Genomic DNA, 24050 nt, shown 5'->3' with positions numbered 1-24050 from the left:
AGTCCAGTATATGGGTCCAGTATATAGGTCACACAGATATTAATGTTAATGTTATCCTTATAAAGGCAAATTTTTCCTTTTAACCCCTCCACAATATCATCCACTAAGACAATGAACAGAACCAGTGATAGGACAGATCCCCTGAGAGCAACTACTAATCACCCATATCTGCTACTACCCTCTGTTACCTTTTACATAGCCAGTTTCTAATCTAGTGCAACAACTTGGAGCCTACCTCCCAGATTTCTCAATTTAATTGCAGTATGAAACTCAGGTGACAAGACTTCATTAAGTCCAGGTATAATATATTCAGCATGCATCCAAAATTTCATTTTCATGTCATTTATTATGATTTAGGGGTGTATAAGGAAAATTTTTATTTCATTTTTCGATTTTGGGTGTTTTTTAAATTTGTATTTCACTTAGTTTAATGTTTATTTTGGTCTATTTCATTTAGTGATCACAAATAAACATTAAATAAAAATAATAATAATAATAATAGAAAAAGCAAAAATAAACTGCAGTCTCTGAGGTGTAGGCAGAAGAGTAGCTCCAGTGACTGGTTGAGGTCAAGGCTAGGTTGAAGCAAGGATAGTAGTGGTCCAGGCTGAGGTTGAAGCAGTCAGCAAGTATGTATAAATGAGGCACAGACTATGGTCAGTTCTAAGGAACCAATCCGAGGATGAGCAGGCTGTGGAGATGAAGGCAAGGCAGGAAGACAAAGCGAAGACAAAGGCAAGGCTGGGCAGGATGGACAAGGTTGGAAGATGAAGGCAAGACTGAGCAGGCTGAAGAAAAGTCAGAAGACAAAAGCAAGGTAGGGCAGACTAACGACAAGGCTGGAAAACAAAATCAAGGTTTGCAGACTGAAGACAAGGCTCCGAAATAGCAACTCACACTACCATGAGGGTAGTCAACCCGCAGCTGAGGCAGTTCTCAGTTCACGGCTGGGATTTGAATACTTGGCCCTGTGACATCATCAGGAATGTTTCCATGCATGTATTGGTGTGTTTCACTCATGTGTATGCCTAGGAGCAGGCCCAGGGCAATGGCAGCTAGAGATGTGAATCGGAACCGGAATCGGTTCGGATTCCAATTCCGATTCACATCGTGGTCTTTTTTTCATCCGGCCCAATCGTGGTTTTGTTTATCGGCTGCGCCCGAGCCGATAAACAAAAAACCCTTTAAAACTAATCCCTTAGTTTCCCCCACCCTCCCGACCCCCCGAAAAATATTTTACAGGTACCTGGTGGTCCAATGGGGGTCCCGGGAGCGATCTCCCGCTCTCGGGCTGTCGGCTGCCACTAATAAAAATGGCGCCGATGGTCTTTGCCCTTACCATGTGACAGGGTATCCGTGCCATTGGCCGGCCCCTGTCACATGGAGGGAGCACTGGATGGCCGGCGGTTTAGGGGTTATTTTTGTGTGCCATTTTTCCCGCCCTCCCCCAAAACGATAAGAGAACCCCCACAAACAATATTGTGGGGTTTTCCTATCGTTTTGGGGGAGCCCCTGATTTCTGACGATATTTTCAATCATTCGAAGCCCGATTCACATCCCTAATGGCAGCAATGTTTCCTTGCTGTATGGAGCGGTAGCATTCTGCTGGGTGGCACTGGTTGAGTGAGCTAGCTCATGGGCTGTCCCGTGAGCTGGCAAATGTAACAGTACGGGTGTGCATTCCGTTGCAACGTATTGGCAATCTGCAATATATATGCCATATGTGTTGTATTTGTGGGGGTCACAAAACATATTGCGAACACCCACGAATACATTGTATCACTAACGAATAAACCCCCATCCTCCTGATCCCTCCCCTCCCCCTCCAAGACTTGCCAAAGGTTCCTGGTGGTCCAGTGGGGGTCCTGGAGCGATCTCATGCACTCGGGCTGTCGGTTGCCAGTATTCAAAATGGCACCAATAACCTTTGCCCTTACTATGTCACAGGGGCTACCAGTGCCATTGGTCGGCCCCTGTCACATGGTAGGAGCAATGGACGGCTGGCGCCATCTTGTGCTCCTACCACGTGACAGGGGCCGACCAATGGCACCGGTAGCCCCTGTGACATAGTAAGGGCAAAGGCTATCAGTGCCATTTTGAATACTGGCAGCCAACGGCCCGAGTGCAGGAGATCACTCCAGGACCCCCGCTGGAACACCAGGGACTTTTGGCAAGTCTTGGGGGTCAGGAGGGTGGGGGGGGGGTTGTAGTTAATTAAATTTAAAGGGTTGGGATGGGGTTTTTTCAACTTTAATGGGAAACAAATACCATATGTAACTAATGGACAAATTGGGGTCCCCCGAAAATGGATGCAACCGATTTGGATCCCGACGAATATGAATACCGAATTGGACGAATCCGTCCCTGCTGCACATCCCTATTAATTAATCACTCAAAATGAAAAAAAAAAAAGTTTGTCTAAAATGCACAGTTTTGCACCCAGAAATTAACACCTGCCTAGATCAGGCGTTAATTTCTGAGTGTCTGTTTTCCTAACTGGCAGATGGCTGCTGTCAACCGACCACTCGCAGGCTCCCGCTGTCAAGGAGGCACTAGGGGCACGCAAGCATCCCTAGCGCCTCTTTGACAATGCAACCCCTAATTTAAATATTGCATGGCGCACCCAGGAGACATGCCTGGGGTATGCAAGGAAAATGAATACTCAGCGCCTGTTTCAGCATTCTTTTTTTTCCATCGGCCCCTATGTTAGGTTCCACATTAGGAGTTAACACCTAGGTAAGAGATTTAGGCGTCATTGTGGACAATACATTGAAATTGTCGTCCCTGTGCTTTTGCGGTCAAGAAAGCAAATGGAATGTTAGGAATTATTATGAATGGAATGACAAATAAAATGGTGGATGTCATACTGCCTCTGTATCGCTCCATGGTGAGACTGCACCTTGAATATTGTGAGTAGTTCTGGTTGCTGCATCTCAAAATATATATAGTTGCACTGGAGAAGGTATAGAGAAGAGCAAGCAAAATGATAAAAGGGACGGACTGGCTCCCCTATGAGGAAAGGATTAAGAGATTAGGGCTGTTCAGCTTGGAGAAGAGCCAGTTGAGGGGAGATGTGATAGAGGTCTGTAAAATCATGAGAAGTCTAGAATGGGTACATGTGAATCGGTTATTTGCTCTTTCAGATAATAGAAGGACTAGGGAGCACTCCATGAAGTTATCAAGTAGCACATTAACAAAAAAAAATCTGAGAAAATTATTTTTCACTCATTGTAAAATTAAGCTCTGGAAATTGCTGCCAGAGGATGTGGTTATGGCAGTTAGTATAGCTGGGTTTAGAAAAGGTTTGTATAATTTTTGGAGGAGAAATACATTAACTGCCATTAATCAAGTTGACTGAGGGAATAACCACTGCTATTACTGCCATTAGTAGCATGGGATCTATTTTATGTTTTGGGTACTTGCCAGGTACTTGTAACCTGGATTGGCCACTGTTGGAAACAGGATACTGGGCTTGATGGACCCTTGGTCTGACCCAGTATGGCGACTTCTTATGTTCTTATCACACTCATAACCTGCTAGTTAATTCTCAGTTTGGTTTCCCTCATTACACAGTAGAGATGTGCTTTGTTTTTAGTTATTGAGTTGGGCTTCAGGTCAGGCGCTTCTTGGAAAACTTTTGGTTTTTTCGGCAAAACAAACCAGAAAGAAAACCTCACCCCAACCCTTCAAATTTACTTAATGACAACCTCCCCCACCATCCTGATCCCCCCCCCCCCAAGACTTACTAAAAGCCCTGGTGGTCCAATGGGGTCCTGGGAGCGATCTCTCCCTCTCGGGCTGTCGGCTGCCAGTAATCAAAATGATGTCAGTGGCCCTTTGCCCTTACCATGTGACAGGTTCTACCGGTGCCATTGGTCGGCCCCTGTCACATGGAAGGAGAAATGGATGGCCCGCGTCATTTTTTAAGATGGTGCCAGCCGTCCTTTGCTCCTACCATGTGACAGGGGCTGACCAATGGCACTTGTAGCCTCTGTCAAATGGTAAGGCAAAGGGCCACCAGCACCATTTTGATTCCTGGCAGGCCTGATGGCCCAAGTATGGGAGATTGCTCCCAGGACCCCTGCTGGATCACCAGGGCTTTCAGTAAGTCTTGGGGGGGATCGGGATGGTGGGGGGGGGTTTGTCATTAAGTGAATTTGAAGGGTTGGGGTGGGTTTGGACTTTTTTAAAATAAATGTGCCCCTCCCCCCTGCACTAACCCGAAAAATGATTTTTCCTCGAAATTTCAGGGAAAGCCCGATCATTTTTCGGGTCCTCCAATCCATGCCGAATTGGACAATTTTTTGAAATTTTCCAATTTGGCAAAAACGAATGCACATCTCTATTACACAGTACTGAGACTTTGATGTTATTCACCAAGGCTTTGACTCTGTGAAGAAGTTTTTTCTAGTCTTAGACATATCCTCAGTGTTTTATATCATTAACCTTGCTATATTTCTCAATTGGCTGGTGTCAATAGGTACATCTTCACCTGTTCTAGATTGGTTTTCATCCTTTCTTTCCAGGCGGTCTTTTCAGATCGCAATTGGCGATGCTCTATCCAACCCGAACCCATTACAAACAGTTGTTCCACAGGGATCTTCACTACCGGCTACATTATTTAACATTTACTTGATTCCTTTTTGTACAGTTCTTTCTAATCTGGTTGTGTCTTTCAAACTATATGCGGACAACATCCAATTCTTTTTTCCATTCTCCTCTACTCTTGATGCTGCATTGGTGTAACTCTCAAACTGTCTCAGTTAAAACAGTTGGCTATCTAACAATGGTCTTACTTTAAATATTAAGAAGACTGAAATATTGTTTTTGGCCTGTAATGCGCCAGACAATGTGCCTTCACATCTTTTGATTGAAGGCCAGTCCTTACTGATAAGCACTCAAGACTAGAGATGTGAATTGGAACCGGAATCGGTTCGGATTCCGGTTCCGATTCACATGTGGGGTTTTTTTCATCGGGCCCGATCGTGGTTTTGTTTATAGGCTGCGCCCGAGCCGATAAACAAAAAACCCACCCCGACCCTTTAAAACTAATCCCTTTGCTTCCCCCACCCTCCCAACCCCCCAAAAAACATTTTACAGGTACCTGGTGGTCCAGTGGGGGTCCCGGGAGCAATATCCCGCTCTCGGGCCGTCGGCTGCCACTAATCAAAATGGCGCCGATGGCCTTTGCCCTTACCATGTGAAAGAGTATCCGTGCCATTGGCCTGTAAAATGTTTTTGGGGGCGTTGGGAGGGTGGGGGAAGCAAAGGGATTAGTTTTAAAGGGTCGGGGTGGGTTTAGGGGTTATTTTTGTGTGCTGCTTTTCCTGCCCTCCCCCAAAATGATAAGAGAATCCCACAATCAATATCGTGGGGTTTTCCTATCGTTTTGGGGGAGCCCCCGATTTCTGACAATTTTGAAAAAATTGACGATATTTTCAATCGTCCGAAGCCCGATTCACATCCCTATTCAAGACCATAACAGGAATTCTCATAGATACGTCACTTTCTATGCACCTGCACATTAGCTTTTTGCTGAAAAATTGTTACTTCAAGATGCGTATGCTGCAGTCTTTAAAGCCCTTTCTCAATTACTCCAATTTGCAGAAAATTATGCAAGCGTTTATCTTGACACCACTTGATTACTGCAACTCCCTGTTTTGGGCTTACTAGCCTCTTCTCTTAAATCTCTGAAACTCATACAAAACTCTTCGGCTAGGCTGTTTACTGACACATCATTATGGAACCACATCTCACCAGTATTGGTCAACCTATACTGGTAACCTGTGGTCTGGAGAGTGAGTTTTAAGGCCATTGTATTAATCTTTAAGGCCTCTATCCACCCTATTTTACGTCTTCAGTGAACAGATACTGTCCTACATAATCCCAATGTTCATCATCACAATGTCTATTTGCTGTTCCTCCACTCAAGCTACCAGAGAACATAAGAGCCAAAACAAATTTGCTTAGTTTTAGAAAGATGTTAAAGGCTCACCTGTTTTCTTTTACTTTCCATATATGAGGACGTGCCCCTGATTTAGACCTCTTATTCATCAGCTAGCAGAATTTACTTCTGTTGTTTTATTTTGGTATGTCTATGTCCCTTGTCATCCGTTGATATATTTTTCATTGTCATTTTTTGTCTGATTTTATGCATGTTCCATTGTAAATCCCTCAGAATGGTAGTTCAGTGTATTAGAAATATTTCAAACAAATAAATAAATAAATAAAAATTAATGTTTGCCTAAAGTTTCCAATGTTGTTAATAAAGGTATTAAAAAAAATGGCTCCAGTACTAGGGAACACCAGTAGTCCCTTTACATTCATTAGAGCAGTGTTTCTCAATCACAGGTCCAGGGACGAACACTAGCTCCAGCGGCTTTCCTGCTGGTCTACAGATTAATGGTGATTAATATAGTAAGATGAGGGGGAAGCCAGACCTGCCCTGCTGCTGCACACACTACCCTGCGTTCTGCATCTTTCAGTAAAGACTTTTCTTAACCCTCCCTCCTGCCCTGCTGACCTTTTTTCACAGTTGGAGCCAGTCCTGAGGCCCTCATCTCCAGAAGGTGAGCAGGTGCAGCTGAACGTTAAAGAGATTGCACAAGACTGAGTCAGGTTCTGCTCTGCTTCCATGCCCCTTCTCCTGTACAGATGCAAGGAAGGGAATGGAACCACTACAGGGCCTGAGAGCAGAGCAGATTCATTAGCATTCAATTGCAGTTACTCCTCTCACAAAGACTGGGTTCAACTGGGGGGAAAAAATCCAAGGGGTGGTAAGATTATAATTGTGTTAAGGGGAAAGGGAGAGGGAGGGGATTCTTAGCTTTTTGCTTTTTATTGATGAACTAGTTGCTGACTGGGAGGGAGAGGGAGGTTGTTTTTTTTTCTTCTCTGAGGACAGTTCTGTTAGCTGGCTGGGAGAGAGAAGGGGGCTTTAATTTTATTTTTCTTAGTTACCTTATTAAAATAACGTAAACCAGCTGCACAGTTGACCCATGAGTTTTAAGATTAGGTGGGGGAGGGATTATATCCTCTTTCAATTTCATTTTCTGGGGACCCTCCCTGCTCGTCACCTCTGCAGCCAGTTCATATAATATAGGAAAAGATGATAGCGCCAGTCCTTGGCAAACAAAAGGTAGAGAAACACTGCACTAGAGTTCACTTCATGCACCATTATTCTCTGCATCGCCACACTCACCCAATTTTCATCTTTTTGGCCTATTTAAAACCATCCTGTTTCCTTAACTACCTCCTATGTGGACAGTGTGAAAAGAGTTACTGAAGCCAGGTAGGCAATGTCTACTGCACATTAGGGATGTGAATCGTTTTTCTGACGATTGAAAATATTGTACGATATTTTCAAAGTCGTCAGAAATGGGGCTCCCCAAAACCGATAGGAAAACCCCATGAAATTGTTCGTGGGATTCTCTTATCGTTTTGGGGGAGGGCAGGAAAAATGGCACACAAAAACAGCCCCTAAACCCACCCCGACCCTTTAAAACAGATCCCTTAGCTTCCCCCACCCTCCCAACCCCCCAAAAAAACTTTTTAAAAGTACCTGGTGGTCCAGTGGGGGTGCCGGGAGCAATCTCCCGCTCTCGGGCTGTCGGCTGCCACTAATAAAAATGGCACCGATGGCCTTTGCCCTTACCACGTGACAGGGTATCTGTGCCATTGGCCGGCCCCTGTCACATGGTAGGAGTAATGGACAGCCGGTGCCATCTTTAAAAATGGCGTGGGCCATCCAGTGCTCCTACCATGTGACAGGGGCGGACCAATGGCACAGAAACCCTGTCACGTGGTAAGGGAAAAGGGCCATTTTTATTAGTGGCAGCCGACAGCCCGAGAGTGGGAGATCGCTCCTGGGACCCCCACCAGACCACCAGGTACTTTAAAAAAGTATTTTTGGGGGCGGGAAGCTAAGGGATCTGTTTTAAAGGGTCGGGGTGGGTTTTTTGTTTATTGGCTCGGGCGCAGCCGATAAAAAAAAAAACCAATCGGACCGCACGAAAAAAATGTCACTATGTGAATCGGAACCGGAATCAGAACCGATTCCAGTCCCGATTCACATCTCTACTGCACATCCTTCATCTGCCACATTTGTTACATCATTAAAGAACTCAATCAGGTTTCTCTTACAGGGCCATATTGTAAATTAGGGATGGGCAGGGAATTATTTTTTTTGGATCATTTTTTATTAATATATATGCATTTTGTGAACTATTTCATTTGTATTCATTTCAGAAAATATTGTACACTATTTGCAACTAGCATGCACTACTTTTCAAACTGAATGAATCTGAACACTTTCAGGATTTTTGAGGGTTCTGAGGATTTATTCCAGAGTAAAATAAACCAAAACAATAAAGACTGCTTCAGTTTTTATCATTTGTTTTCAAATGAATGCTAATTCCTATTGAATAGTGCCTTACAATCTATTTGTTTCGCAGTACCCCAGTGTATACCTAACTTTGTCTGGCAGAACTACATTCTCACCTCTCCATTTCCTTGGAATCTCCTCCATCTTCCAGGGCAGGTCCAACAAAGCTATAAAGAACATGGCCAGCACTATTGTCTTATAGAGGGCAATTTTCAAAGGCATTTCTGTGGGTACAACAGTGCTTTAACTACATAAATAGGGTCATTGAGAACTGTCCACCACATCTGTGGATAAAAGTAAATGGGTTGTGCCACTTTACATATATTTTTACCAATCGATAGGGTAGGCATTCCTGATGGTGCTGAACAGGGTTAACAGTTGCATGGGTTTTTTTTTTTTTTTAATTTTAAAAGGTATGTAGAAGAATTTCCAAATAAAAAGTATTCACATAAGTCTGTGTGCCTAACTTTTCTGACTCAGTATCCATAGGGAACTCTTTCCCTTTGAAAACTGACATGAAGTCTGAGGGCATAAAGTACTTGCGTGCTTTAAACTTCCGCCCACAGCTTGAAAGTTGCCCTTTTATTAAACTGGGGTGCACCTCATGGGGTTCCATGGCTCTTCCACTCTCATTTGTGCAAGTACTTTCTCCTCTGTAATTTGGTTAGTAACTATTTCACATTTATCAATGCCATTTCTCACCTCAGATCTTTCCCCTTCCCCTTCTCCTTGTTCTGGAAGTACTGAGTAAAATAACTTATTTAAGATTTCTGCCCTTTGCCAGTTCTTCTCTTTGCAAATCCCACTATTCTCCCTTTGCTTTTTCAACTCTCTATTATATATCTAAAGAAGTGTTTATCTCTTTTTTTTATCAATGTATCAATTTTCTACTTCATTTGGGCCTTTGCTCTTTAAATCTTTGCTCCTCCTTCCTCACTTTCAGGCCGATACAGTACAGTGCGCTCCGACGGAGTGCACTGTTAGCCTGCTCTTGGACGCACATTTTTCCTTACCCCTTATTCAGTAAGGGGAAGAAAACGCGCATCCAACCCGTGGCACTTAATAGTGCCCTCAACATGCAAACTGCTTTTCTGTGCACCCTCCGACTTAATATCATGGCGATATTAAGTTGGAGGTCCCGAAGAGTAAAAAAAGTTAAAAAAAAAAAAAATTTTGAATTCGGCCTGCGGCTGTCGGGCCGAAAACCGGACGCTCAATTTTGCCAGCGTCCGGTTTCCGAGCCCATGGCTGTCAGCGGGCTCGAGAACTGACGCCGGCAAAATTGAGCGTCGGCTGTCAAACCCACTGATAGCCACCGCTCCTGTCAAAAAGGAGGCGCTAGGGATGCTCTAGTGTCCCTAGCGCCTCCTTTTGCCCGTTTTTACCGCCGGGCCTAATTTAAATACTGAATCGCACGCACCGGCAAGTGGCCGGTGCGCGCGCCGGGAGAGCAGGCGTTCGCTCGCTCTCCCGGCTTGACTAGCTGAGGGCATGATCTCATACAGATCATGTGATACGCTTTTTTCCACAGACTCGTAACAGTAAATGAGGAGTTTGTATGCATATGTGTGCATGCTTGGGTGGTAGGATGCCTATTCATTCCCTGGCTTTTTCAGCAGACATGGGACCTTGCCCTGCTACAAATGATTAATTATTGAGAAGACTGACCAAATCTTCTCTTTTATAGATTGGTAGGGACTTTACAGCAAGAAAGGGATGTAGCTGAGAGAACAGTAAAAAGGGATGGAGCTTCTATCAGTTTTCCTCTATTCCGTGTGTCAGTGGACTGGCTTCTATGGCCAGCCTTACAGTTGCAAAGGGGTCAATAACTTCGGGATAAGGAAAACATTTTTGGAAGCAGTGACTGTGTGCTCTGTGGAACAATTCCAACATTGGCTTCATGAGGTTATATAATATGTCTTTTATGCTATTTAAGTTTGAAATGTATTATCTTTGAATTGACACTATGCTGTGGACATGCAATTCTATCAAAAAAATATTTCTTTTTCTCTCTATAAACAGCATTGAACTTGGTCATCATTTCCAGTCTTGTGAGGGGTGCATAACTGTTTATATAACAGAAACCAGAAATGTTACCACTATGCCCTGGGATTGTGAAATGCAGTTAGAAATAATCAAGGGGAATATCCATTCATGGACAGCCCTCCCACTGACGGAGCTGTAATATATACCCCTGTGGAAAGGCTTTCATAGTAGAGCTCTGCAATTGGCTCTCAGGGCAGTTTAAGTTGAGACTTAGAGTGAGAGGTTGTATTTTCCTAAATTGGATTTTGGGCCTACCTGGAGCCTCAGAAATTGAGAACCCTCCAAGATAGGTTAAAGGGACTCTGCTGCTGTACTCTCCACACAAAGTGCAGACTGGATCCTCTCGGACTAATTTTCAGATTTTGAACTTTCATTTAGAGGAGCCCTGTTGATGGCCTGGGACTTTCTGAAGCCTAGGGAATGAGGAATGCTGGGCTGAAGATGCCCAGTGTTTCAGGAAGATCTGCCTAACAAAGGTGGTGATGCTTTGCGGCGAATTATTCCAGTTATTTAAGTTTAGGAAGAAGATTTGTTTTCCAACATCTGGGATGAAGTGTTTTTTCTGCCCTTCTTCCTGCAAGGATTGCTACCACCAGGGAACCCATCAGAAGATTAACCTACTATCTGTGAGGAAACGATCTGTATTCAAAGGAGGACACCGATCTGGCACCTACCAAAGACCTGAGGGATAGACACATTAGCTCTCTGTGCAAAGATTGATTTATGTGCCATCTGAGAGGGATTTCCTGGCCATCAATGGTGGCCTAGTCAAGGGGGATCACTGCACAGCCTAATTCAGGAGGGTTGTTGGATCCCTGGCCTTACTAAGACTTTTGCACAGATAGAGGACATAAGTATTGTAACACAAGGGAAACGTGCAGAACCTGTGGTGCTGGAACACTCATATTTAGCTGTGACATTCAACAAATTGGTATGCAGTGAAAAATCATTTGCACACTGACAACATGGTTCTGGTAGTTCTTTTGGGATTCTCTGTATCATGAGGAAAGTTACAGAGTTAAGGGAATCACGGATTAACACACTAGCCACCCTGCACTGGGACCGGAGATGACTCCTTTCCACCACCAGTCCAAAGGACCTACACTATGGGATGGGAGGAGAAGTAAAAGCTAGCCTGGGACCCTGCCCAGAAGAACTTACAAATTATTTTATGTCCCCACCCATGCAGGACAGGCACACAGGGATGGGGTTACATGTTCCTGGCTATATTGTACAATATCTATTATATATAATGACGAATCAATGACAAAGAATCCCCAAACTTCAAATCAACTCTAGGCATCCCCCAAGGCTCTTCTCTATCACCTACACTCTTCAATATCTACCTACTGCCTCTCTGACAGCTGCTCACAAACCTAAACTTAATTCACTACCTCTATGCCGATGACGTACAGATCTTGATCCCCATAAAGGAATCCCTTCCAAAAACTCTTACATACTGGGAAAATTGCCTCAAGTCCATTAATCACCTCCTCTCCAGCCTGAACCTGGTTCTCAATGCAGCCAAGACTGAAATCATTCTAATCTCCCCCGACCACTCGGCCCAAACAGATCAGACATTCCCCAACTGCCGGATCACACAAGTAAGAGACCTAGGAGTAATCTTCGATAACCATCTGAATCTAAAGAAATCCATCTACAACACCACTAAGGACTGCTTCTATAAGCTTCAAGTTCTGAAAAGACTCAAACCCCTTCTTCATTTTCAGGACTTCAGAACAGTCCTACAGTCAACGCTGTTCTCCAAAACTGACTATTGCAATGCTCTCCTCCTGGGGCTACCCATCTCCTCCACCAAACCACTACAGATGCTCCAGAATGCAGCAGCTAGAATCTTAACCAACACTAACTGGGGAGCTCACCTCACTCCCATACTCCGAAACTTACACTGGCTGCCAATAAAATACAGAATCTTATAAAGGCACTCACCATAATCCACAAAACCATCCACAATCAATTACCACTAGACCTTCAGATCCCATTCAAACTCTACGCATCCGCAAGACCCATCAGAGAAGCATACAAAGGAACTCTACAAGTCCCTCCAACTAAATACATGCACCTAACATCCAGCAAAGATCGCACATTCTCCACAGCGGGCCCTCTCATTTGGAACAATCTGCCGACTGACCTAAGAATGGAACCCTGCCTTCTAACCTTCCAAAAAAAACTTAAGACCTGGCTTTTCCTCCAAGCCTTCCCCTAATCTCTAAAATGTCAACATACCTCCCAACCAGAATCCACCCCACTAACTAGTCTCTCGGACCATTCTCAGTACATACATATATATTTACCCTCAAGTTTTTGCTGTCCTTCTACTTCCCGGCAACTCTAGCCCCCCAAGTTCGATACCCTTGTTATTTGTAACTTGTTTTTGCCTCCTTGTTATATGGTTTTTTAGTTAGTCCCTAAGTTCCATGTAAACCGATTTGATATGAATCTTTTCATGAAAGTCGGTATATAAAAATGTTAAATAAATAAATAAATAAATACACATTATGATAAACAGTATTAATATTAATTTATTCAAAAAACTATTTTTATTTCCCCTGTGGATCTAGGGACCTTGTATGCAATATGCAGTGATTACAGAAAATATACATATATTTAACAGATTCCTGTTTACTGGTCACAGCTACATAAATAATTCTGAGAAAAACATCAGTGAGAAAGAATAGTGGAGTTTATGCTTTAGGGCTTATTCCTTAATATCAGTATAGACTAGACATTAATATAATCAGATAATAGAAATAGATATTAGAATACAGTCAATGAAGAAACTTGTCAAGACCTAGGAATGTATGTCAAATATTTTATGAGTAAATACCATAAAAATAAAGTGGACCAATGAGCAAAAGACACATAAATGGAAAATACCAGAGAAAACAAATGTGTGCTGCTTTGACATTCAAGGTGGTTGTTTGTACGCAACCAGCTTGAATCTCAAATGTTTATGAGTACCATGTTTAATAAAAGCCTATATTAACCAATGGGCTTGTTCTTGAAATGTTGAAATGTATACATTTATACAATCTTGTCCTTATCTCATTTTTTTAAATATTACAGTAGAAGAGTGCATGATAAATATGCCAGATATCATAGATAATGCCAAATAATTCATGATGATATGCCTTTTTTATGGCCTAATGCTTATCGCAAAATTGCATATTAGTTATTAGATTAACATAGAAATGAAATGTAAACTGTTTAATTACATAAATATCACCCCCACTAAGTGTTCTAGAGGAATGTTCTCGTGACCACCTGTAAGTTATAACGAGTGATTTCCATTCAACAATGGATTTCTGTGCTGCTCTAATGGATCAGTTGTAGAAGTATATGTTACTGGATTTGGTTCCAAGACAGTCTTTTCCTCAGCCCAACCAAGGCCGGGGATGCTTCGGTGGGAACACTCATACCTGCTGGAGGGAGGGAGTCTCAGCCATTGAATAACAGAAATAGTAACACCCAGTATCCGAAAGGGGACATGGTCTGTACCCTTCGTATTCTGGCTTCATGGAAAGGGGAGGGAGGATTCAAAATAGGAAAAACTCCAGGTTAGTTACTACTTAAATATCCAGAATTTGCACCTATCAGCAGTGTTGAAAGAAGAAGCTTCTTCTCACTATCAGCGGTATCATGCAACATAGAATAAAATCTGTATTTTTTTCAGGATATTGCAAACAGACAGTCAAAACATTGATCTTTGCAGCCAGTGCATGCTTGCCCCACCTGTGACTGCATTTGAGCTTAAAAGAAATGTAATTTTGTTCTGCCATTTTTCTAAAAAAAAAGGACAATTGAGACTATATTTCCTGAAGCACCAGAGCATCGCTCTCTGTATGTCTCAGCCAGATGTTGTAATGGGGAAGTAGAACAGATAACTATGTATTTCAGCACTTCCAGACTGAGATTTTTTTCTTATGGAAAAGAAAGATTCATTACACTTGCATTATAGGCAATAAGATATTGTTGAATCTATGAGAACTGTGTGTGTGAGTGTGAAAGAGAAGTAGAAAGCGTGCACGCAAGAGAGAGAGAGGCATTGCATCTTTTCATTAATAAGTCCTCTTCTGGGAGCCCACATTAGTGAGATTCAGCGGATCATAGAGCACAGGGGTATCATTTTTACATGATTACTCTAAATTCTTAAACCTGAGGCTTAAGAGAGAAGCTTCTCACAAAGGTAGCTGTGGGATTTGTTAAATGATTGGCCTAGCACTTAATTCAATAATATGTTTTTTTTTTCCTCATTGATCAAGCCGGTTTGAGAAAAGTGATACTTTGCATATCTGGCTAAGTGCTGTTAACAGTCTCTGCCTGCAGTTTGTTAAAATTAAAAAAAAAAAAGTGTGATCTTGCTGGAGAAGTAATTTGCTTCTCTCCAACCAATGATGGCTTGCACTTTATGCAAATTGGTATCTAGGGACAACAGATCCCATTTAATACATATGCATAGTTCATTAAAAAAAAAAAGGATGTGAGAGAAAGAGAAAAAAAAAGAGAAATAAATGGACGAGTCAGCAAAAGAACAGGTTCTGAGGAAATTTATTGTCCCAAATTGGACATTTGTAACAGATGATGTGAACAAGTGTTAACTTTGTTTTCAGCAGCTCTTCACGTACATTCACCAGATATCACACAGATTATGTTTTAGGGATCTGAACTGTAATAAAAAAAAAGCATCTGTGGGATTTAGAGTATTGTGTTCCATATGGTTAGGGAAGTGCGGAGTTATTGCGACAAGCATCTTGTAAAGCTCATTACGCGGGGTGGTGTTAGATGCCGAATTGCCGCGCATAGCTATAGGGTACATACATGACATCCCACCATCAGCAGATAGCAACTGGAAATGAAAGATATGAAAGCACATAGTACAGCTTCAGGGAACATGTTAGACAAAACATCTGCTGGTATCAGAACTCTGCATTATCAGATCATTGTGGCTATGAATTTTTTATAAAGACAGGTTTTTTTTTTTCAGCTGTAACTTTGAAAGTGACATTTTGTGAGAAAGTTTTGATTGAAGTATGATGTCAGGATAAAGGGCATTCTTGCATATTATCTATGGAAGAGACAATATCGGCAGGCAGAAATAAGTCAGTCCTCTGCCAAAGTGCTCCAGCTGCCCATTCACATACAGCAGAATTAGTGATTTCATTCTGAGAAAAATCATATGAAGCTTTTGTTCTATTCTGCACTGCTTTACTATTGCGGCCATTCAGCACTGGGCACTGAGCAACCACTATGTTAATCCTCTCACAGCTATCACAGCAAACGGTAAGCTGATGCTAGTATGCAAAGGCTCACTTTTATTTTAATAGTGATTTATACTTTATTTCAGGGCTTCCCAAACCTGTCCTGGGGACCCCACATCCAGTCAGGTTTTCAGAATATCCACAATGAATATGCATAAGATACATTTCCATATACTGATTCTCCTTGATATGCAAATTTTTCTCATGCATGTGGATATCCTAAAAATCTGATTGGCTGTGGGGTCCCTAGGACAGGTTGCGGAAGCCATGCTTTTACTCTCTCACTTAGATGTTTCCTTGAGATGGAAAAGGTGCTTTTGAGATGGGAAAAGGTGCTTTTGAGATGGAAAAGGTGCTTTTATCCAAGTGGCTAAAAATGAACTGTTCCTTACTCTTGAAATGGTTTTATTAAATTACAGGTACATTTTCAAAGGAAATGTATGTTGTCTTTCCCCACATTTTTACATAAAAATTTTTTTCAGTTTATATTTTTGGTACTGTCTCTTTAAATGCATTAAGAAATAGTTCCAAAATAGGACTATTTAAAATCTCACTGCTGACACTCCTTTCGTATTCCATTAGAATTAAAGGGACCGAGGCAGCAGAGGCCAGTTTTCTCCTGTGCTTCCAAAATTTGGTCCAGACCAAATACTTTTTTCTTAAGTCCAAATTTAGCCCTGAATAGACACTTATGACAGTTGATTTACAGCGAAACCTGACAATTAACTAAGCAGAAGTTCCAAACACTGGGGATAATCAAGCCCTAAATTATAGGAATGTGCAGCCAAAAAAATGTTTTGTTTTGTTTCATTTTAGTGCATATTCATTTAATTTATTTGAATATGCACTAATCTCTATTTATTGCACATTAAATTCCATTGCATGTACACTGAATGATTAAAGTGATAACTTTCAAAGTGAAGCGCATGCGCACATGTGTACATGTTTGCTGGCGCGTGCACATGAACCCACCAAATTTATAAGCATGTGAAGAAGCTAGAATCCCAAAGAATCAACCATGTAACTTGCTTCTCTTAGGGACTGCATGTAAGTAGGTAAGTTTAAAAAAAGGGTAATCAGCAGGGTTTTAAGGGTTGGGGTTAGTAGGTTAAAAGAGAGGCTGAACGACCTCCTGCAGTCGATCTCCTGCCGGCGCCATTTTCCGTACGGAAAACGATTCGCGGCAAGAAATCGCTTCCTGAACTCCGCTGGACTCCCAGAAACTTTTGGCCAGCTTGGGGGGGCCTAATGACCCCCACAAGACTTGCCAAAAGTCCAGCGGGGGTCCGGAACGACCTCCTGCGTCGAATCGTTTTTGTCTATGGCCGCCGCCATTTTGCGGCGGCCATTTTGCAAAATGGCGCCGGCTGAAGACAAAAGGATTCAATTGAGGGGGCCGTTCCGGACCGCCGCCGTTCTGGACCACCGCTGGATCCCCAGGTAATTTAAAGCATTTGGGGGGGGGGTTCGGGAGGGTGGGGGATTTAATTTAAAGGGTCGGGGGTGGGTTTTAGGGGGTTGGCTCACGATTTTAACGATTTTTCACGATATTTTTAAAACCCAAACGGCAACAATACGATTCCCTCCCCCTCCCAGCCGAAATCGATCGTTAAGACGATCGAGGACACGATTCACATCTCTACTGCCTAATGCGTTGCTGCATGCATCTACTAACCCCCTCCCCGACTTACACTCTCGAGATGGCATTCACGTGCACATGCACATGTTGATATAAAATCATATGTGCATGTACATGCGGGTAGCCAATTTTATAACATGCGTGCATAATCACGCGCATGTTATAAAATTGGTGGGATATTACTGTTCTTTCAGAAATAATTTGGAGGAGGGTAATAGCCAGATGAACAATCAGCACGTGAATAAGCTAGAATCCCAAAGAATCAACAGCAATATACACTGTGTATTATGAATTTTTTGTCTCATTCAAAAAGACCTCATAAAAAGGCACACTTGTCCATGCTAGTTAGCAAAGGTTACGTATAACAATGGTATAATCATAGGCCTTTTTTGTATGATGTTTTGTATGCTCAGTGTCATAAAAGTCAATGTGATTACCCAAAAAGATATGTCATGCTATATTTGCTTTTTTGTTATTCATTATGAAAAAGATTTTCAAAAGGTTGTGCACGTTAGATATGCGTAAGATACGCACACAACCCTGGAAAACCTACCCTTGCCTCCCCTTGCATGCGCCGAGCCTATCTTGCATAGGCTCGGTGGCGCGCGCAAGCCCGTGGATGCGTGTATGTCCCGGGGCTTGAAAAAATGGGCGTTCCGGGGCAGGGCTGTGGGTGGGGCACCGGCCTGGGGGCAGGACCGAGGCCTCCAGAACAGCCACCGGGCCCAGGAATGGAGAGCCGGCGTGCAGTAGGGCAGAGGGGTCAGAGGGGTCAGAGGGGGTTTTAGTTAGGGCTGGAGGGGTGGGTTAGAAAGGGGAAGGGAGGGGAAGGTGGGGGGGGGGCACAGTTAGTGCTTACCCATGCTTACCTATGTCTTTGTTCTATCTAGGCTTAACCAATGCAATGCTTTATTACATGGTCTTTCTACAACTCATCTCAAATGTCTTCAACTAGCACAAAACACTGTTGTTAAAGTCATTTTTCACAAATCCAAATTTGATTATGTAACTCCTTTGTTGTTTAATTTACATTGGCTTCCAATATCTCTTCATACACATTTTAAAATTGCATGCCTTAATTTCAATGCTTGCTTTATTGCTTGGTTGTGCCCTGCATTGGGGAACTACCAAGTAATAAAGCATTGCATTGGTTAAGCCTAGAGAGAACAAAGACATGGGTAAGCATTTTTAGATCTGAGATATCAAAAAATGGCTGAAGACGATGGATAAATCTAAGGAAAAAGTAAACAGTCTTAAGAACCTTGGAAATATCATGAGAAGCAGGTTGTCAAAAGTAATATCTAGGGGTAGATTTTAATAGGTGCGCTCATGCCTCCATGTGCGCGAACTACCCAGCGTGCGCACATGGACGTACTGATTTTATAACATGAGCACGCCGGCGCATGCATGTTGTAAAATTGGCAGGCCGCTTGCGCATGTGCGCACGGCGCACCCAAGGGGGGTACATTTTTTCTAGTTTCATGTGGTGACACATCACGGCCTTCCCCAGTTCCCTACCCCTACCCTAGCCTTCCTTTCCCCTTCCCCTCTCTTCCCCAACCCCTAAGTCCTACATTTTTGGGTATTTTTCTTTTTTTTCCCCAACTTACTTCAGGGCTCGGGACAGCAATCAATGCCGCTGTCCCGGCCTGCCCCCCCCCCCCTCCCCACACCCCCGGCCAGAACACACCCCTTGCAGGAAGGCTGGCACGTATGCGTGTACCGGCCTTTATCCGTGTGCTGGACCTTTTTGAAAATAGGCTCAGCGCGCCGAGGCCCGTCCATGTTCGTAAAGGCCGGTAAGCGCATATGTGCTGACCTTCCTGCAAGGGTTAGGCCGGGACAGCAGCATTGATCGCTGTCCCGGGCCCTGAAGTAAGTTGGGAAAAAAAAGAAAAATACCCCAAAATCCAGCCACTAATGAAGTGACACTATTTTTAATTGGAATAGCGCAACCTGCCATCATCGGTACTGGAAGAAAAGAAGAAAAAATGGTCCGTGTGAAACAAATTGCTTCAGATATTGAAGTATTTACCTTCAACTTGGAGGAATGTAACCAGTCAGTAACTTTTAAAAAACAATAGTTAAAATCTGACAAATTGTCAGTGGATGGGAGTAATACTATCAAAAATTTGAATGTTGTTAGTGTAAAAGTACCCAGAGAAGCCAAGAATTTGAATTAGAGGAGAAAGATATACAATTAAAAAGTATAGGAGAGAGAATAGAACCTTGAGGCACACTGCTAAGAATTAGGACAGAAACAGAGTTCCAACTAATGCTTTAAATGCATTGTTCTAAAAAGATTTGAACCATTGAAAAGAGTTTTCTCTGATACCACAATCACAATACCACGATTAAGTAAAAGTTGATGATCAAAAGGTCGGCGCTAATTTCTTCTGGCACCAGGAAAGTGCACAGAAAAGCAGTCAAAACTGCTTTTCTGTGCACCTTCCGACTTAATATCATGGCGATATTAAGTCGGAGGTCCCGAAGAGTAAAAAAAGTAAAAAAAAAAAATTGAATTCGGCCCGCGGCTGTCGGGCCGAAAACCGGATGCTCAATTTTGCCAGCGTCTGGTTTCCAAGCCCGTGGCTGTCAGCAGGCTTGAGAACCGATGCCGGCAAAATTGAGCGTTGGCTGTCAAACCTGCTGACAGCTGCTGCTCCTGTCAAAAAGGAGGCGCTAGGGACACGCTAGTAAAAGCTGTTTTCCATTCAGGAAGATTTGACACAGCATAACAAAGTGCTATAGTGAACATATAGGGACAGATTTTAAAAGCCCTACGCACGTCGAGCTTATTTTGCATAGGCCCGGCAATGCACACAAGCCCATTGAGCGTATGTCCCGTGGCTTGAAAAAAGGAGCAGGACGGGTAGGGGTGTGGCCAGAGGCCTCCAGAGGCAGGCACAACTTGCAAAATAAAGATCAGGGTGTGTTATAGGTAGGGCTGGGGGGCGGGTTAGGTAGTGAAAGGGAGAGGAAGGTGGGGGGCGGAAGGAAAGTTCCCTCCGAGGCCAGTCCAATTTTGGAGCGGCCTCGGAGGGAACAGGGAAATCCATCGGGACTCCCCTAGGGCTCGGAGCATGGAAGGTGCACAAGTGTGCACCCCCTTGCGCGTGCCGACCCCGGATTTTATGACATGCGTGATGTGCGATGGTCCACCATATCTGGCGCTTGGCAGCCCTGGAGTTCTTCACAGCCTGGTTGCAAAAAGCATGTTGTAATTTTGCAGGTCCCCAGCGATGAGCTGCTCATTGTCCTCCATGCTGAACTTGTAGGCACATAGATGTGAATGACCTGCTGCCTGCCTGCTGGAGGATCGGGTTGCCATTTCCACTTCTGGAGAGGTGGTTTCACTCCCTGATTCTTACTCCCAGTCTCCAATCCCCTCCCTTCCTCCTAACTCTCCTGCACCTTCCCTGAAAACACCCCCCACGGTCTGTTCTGTCTAACCCCACCTTGCTGTCCTTATACCTCCACATTCACCTGCCTTGACCCTTTCCCCAATCACCGCCTCCTAGCTCATTCCTCCTTCCTATCTCTAATCCTACTGTTCCTACTCCTACTCCTCCTCCTACCATTCCTGCCCTTCTCCTTCCTCTCCTCTCCTCTTTTCTCTCCCCAAGACTTCAATGCTCCATCTTCTCCTGCTCATCACCAATCTTCACCACTCCTCACCATTCCTTTCTTCACACCCCTCACCCACTCCTCCACTCCTCCATACCTCAACTACTCACCATGCTTCCACCACTCCTCCACACTTCTGATCCTCAACCTTTCTCCTCCACTCCTCCACACCTCTTCTATACAAAGGGACAGACAGATAAACAAGACAAACACACAAAAACTTTCACATACAAATAAACACAATAGGTAAAGATAAACAGATAAGAAACAATAATCAGGACAACTCTCCTCCAAAACTCCAGCAAAAGCGGTGGGCCCAGATCAAGATAGAATGCCACCGTGATCTGGGCTGAAGAATAAACAGATTGGAAGGTACCAGGAGGGTGGGAGGATAAAGGGTGGGTTGGGGGAACTTGGGGGAGATGTGTGTGTGGGGGGGGTCCTGAAACTGACCAAAATTTGAGATTGTTCACGAGACCTGGGAGCAGGTAGAAGGAGGGGAGGAGAGGGGAAAGACAGAACTTGGTGCTAACTTTTTTACCTTTCATCAATGGAGGGGGGGGGGGTGTCAATGGGGGGGGAGGGGGGCTGCAGTCTCAGCCAAGCAGGGTTGAACATTTAATTCTCCGCTAGGAGGGAGGCAAGGGAAGGTGTTTGGTCCAGCAGATCCACTATCTATTTTTCTTTTAAGTCTTGTTTCACTACTAAATCGGCTATATTCTTTTGAATATAGCCTCCTGGTGATGTTATCTGGCTAAACATAACTGGAGAACTTTAAAACCAGGGTGATATTTAAAAGAATATCTGATTCTGTTTAAAGTTAACCATGGCATGTTTAGCCCTCCGAATATCTAGCTAATTTTACCTGGATAACTTGTCCACTAAATGGTCTACTGAATATGGACTTTCCCATGTTTGACTAATGGCTGGATGTGTATGCTCTAAAAAAGTATCATGCAGAGTCCCAGTTAGACACTCTTCTAAAAATAAACTTTAGAACATAAGTTCTCTATTTGTGCAAATCCCTTGTTAATAATTAGCTGGTAGCTTTTAACTTCAATATAATATAGCACCATAGCACAGCCTAGTAGCACTAACCAACTCTTGTCTCTATTTGACACAGCCTTGTGTCCAGCAAATGAACCTAATGCAGAGCAGGCTGCCTGTTAGTGACTGAGGCTTTTCTGGGCTTCAAAGTGATCATGAAATGAGAGTTTGTTTACATTTACAACTTACAAAGACACCATATACCTGGGGAATTGTCTTCTGCTTTCATTTTATGTTTGTATTTCTAGTCTCCAAAGGGCTAAGCCAAGGACAGCTCCTTAGTGGTGCCAGAAAAGCAGCAGCAGGAGCACAGCATGAAAGCAATTCAAAGTTAGTAAAATTATATTTAAATTGTAAAGCAAAGTTAAAAATAGCTGCACTGTAGAGAAATTAGTGGATCATACAATTCAAAGATGCATGCTACAAGCATCTGCAAAATGTAATGTTTTCATTTAGTGACTATTCCAAAAAAAATGTGTTTATTCACTAAATTATTCATCATTTAGGCAGGAAATGATGAAATTCATTTGTTTCACATTCCATTTTTTTTTTAAAAGATGTTAGGTTTGCAAAATTAGTGAAAATTTCACTAATCTTTTATAGTCTCATCAAAATATTTTCCATTAAATTCAATGACAAAAATGTTTGTAAATGCAAATTTTGTTCAATAGTTCCTTCATAAAAGCAACAAATCTAGTTTTCACTAAAATATTTTGCCATGTCATAGAAAGATAGAATATGATACCAGAGAAGGAATCTAAGGTAATCTGGTCTGCCTATTTTCCTTGACCTGTTGCAATACAGCAGCACCCACAAAAAAAAAATCTTTATTTAACTTTTAAGTCCATGAAAATCAATGCAATTACTAGAAAAATGAAATTAGTTATGATTATGGAACTGTAGTCTGCAGAATTTAGAGGGCAATTTCAAAAGGAATTTTCCCAAGTAAATGTTATACATACCTGGGTTAAAAGACTATTGGAAAATTTCCCACCATATATGTACAGGTCTTTCGTGAGGCCTCACCTGGAGTACTGTATTCAATTCTGGAGATTGTAGCTCAAAAAGGAACCAAAAAATTACCAATAAGAGCCAAGAGTAACAGATAAGTATGAGAAAAATAAGAGTGAAAGCTTGCTGGGCAGACTTGGTCTTCTTCTGCTGTCATTTCTATGTTTCTATAGAGGTGGTCCAGAGTAGGGTGACCAAAATGGTGTAGGCTCTATATCGGAATATTTATGAAAAAAGGCTGAAGGATCTAAATATGTATACTCTGGAAGAGAGGAGGAGCAGAGAAAATATAATACTGACCTTCAGATACTTGAAGGGCTGTAAAGATGCATGAACTTCAAACCTTTTTTGTGGGAAAGGAAATAGTAGAACTAGGGGTCATGAAATTAAACTTCAGGAGGGAAACAACTCAGAACCAATGTCAAGAAATGTTTCTTCATGGAGAGGGTGGTGAATGCTTAGAAAGCTATTCCAGAGGAGATGGTGAAGACAAAAACAATCAAATAATACAAAAGGGATATAGAATAAAAACTGTGGGTCACTAAAGGCTAGAAGATGGAAATGAAGAAAAGTGCATGGGGGTAACATTCTGGGTGCAACAGTTTCTACCCATAGCAGAGGCAGAGGGTTTACTACTCTCAACCAATAAGCCTTGATACTTTTAACACAAATGTAACATCAGTCTCTGCTTTGACGGCAGTGTGGGGGGGAGGGGATTTAATTCATATGGTAAACAACACAGGCCCCAACTTTTATGGTCTTGGGTATTGATATGCAGACATAAGGGAAAAAGCACAGGACTGCTTCTACAGCCAAGTCCAAAAGCAAAGCAAGTCAAACAGCATTGCCTGAATTTTCAAGAAAGCTCCTCATCCAGTAAAAATGTTGCTTGCAGTAAATTTTTATGGGTTTGACAGTTGCTTGGTTTTTGATTGTAAATATTATTACCTTTATCATAAGATGTGGGGGGAAATGCATGGACTACACTTAGGAGAAATTTGGGGTTGACCTGCATGGC

Source organism: Rhinatrema bivittatum, chromosome 3, assembly GCF_901001135.1.
Source record: "Rhinatrema bivittatum chromosome 3, aRhiBiv1.1, whole genome shotgun sequence".
NCBI classification, from domain to species: Eukaryota; Metazoa; Chordata; class Amphibia; order Gymnophiona; family Rhinatrematidae; genus Rhinatrema; species Rhinatrema bivittatum.
Note: the sequence above shows the minus strand (reverse complement) of the source record.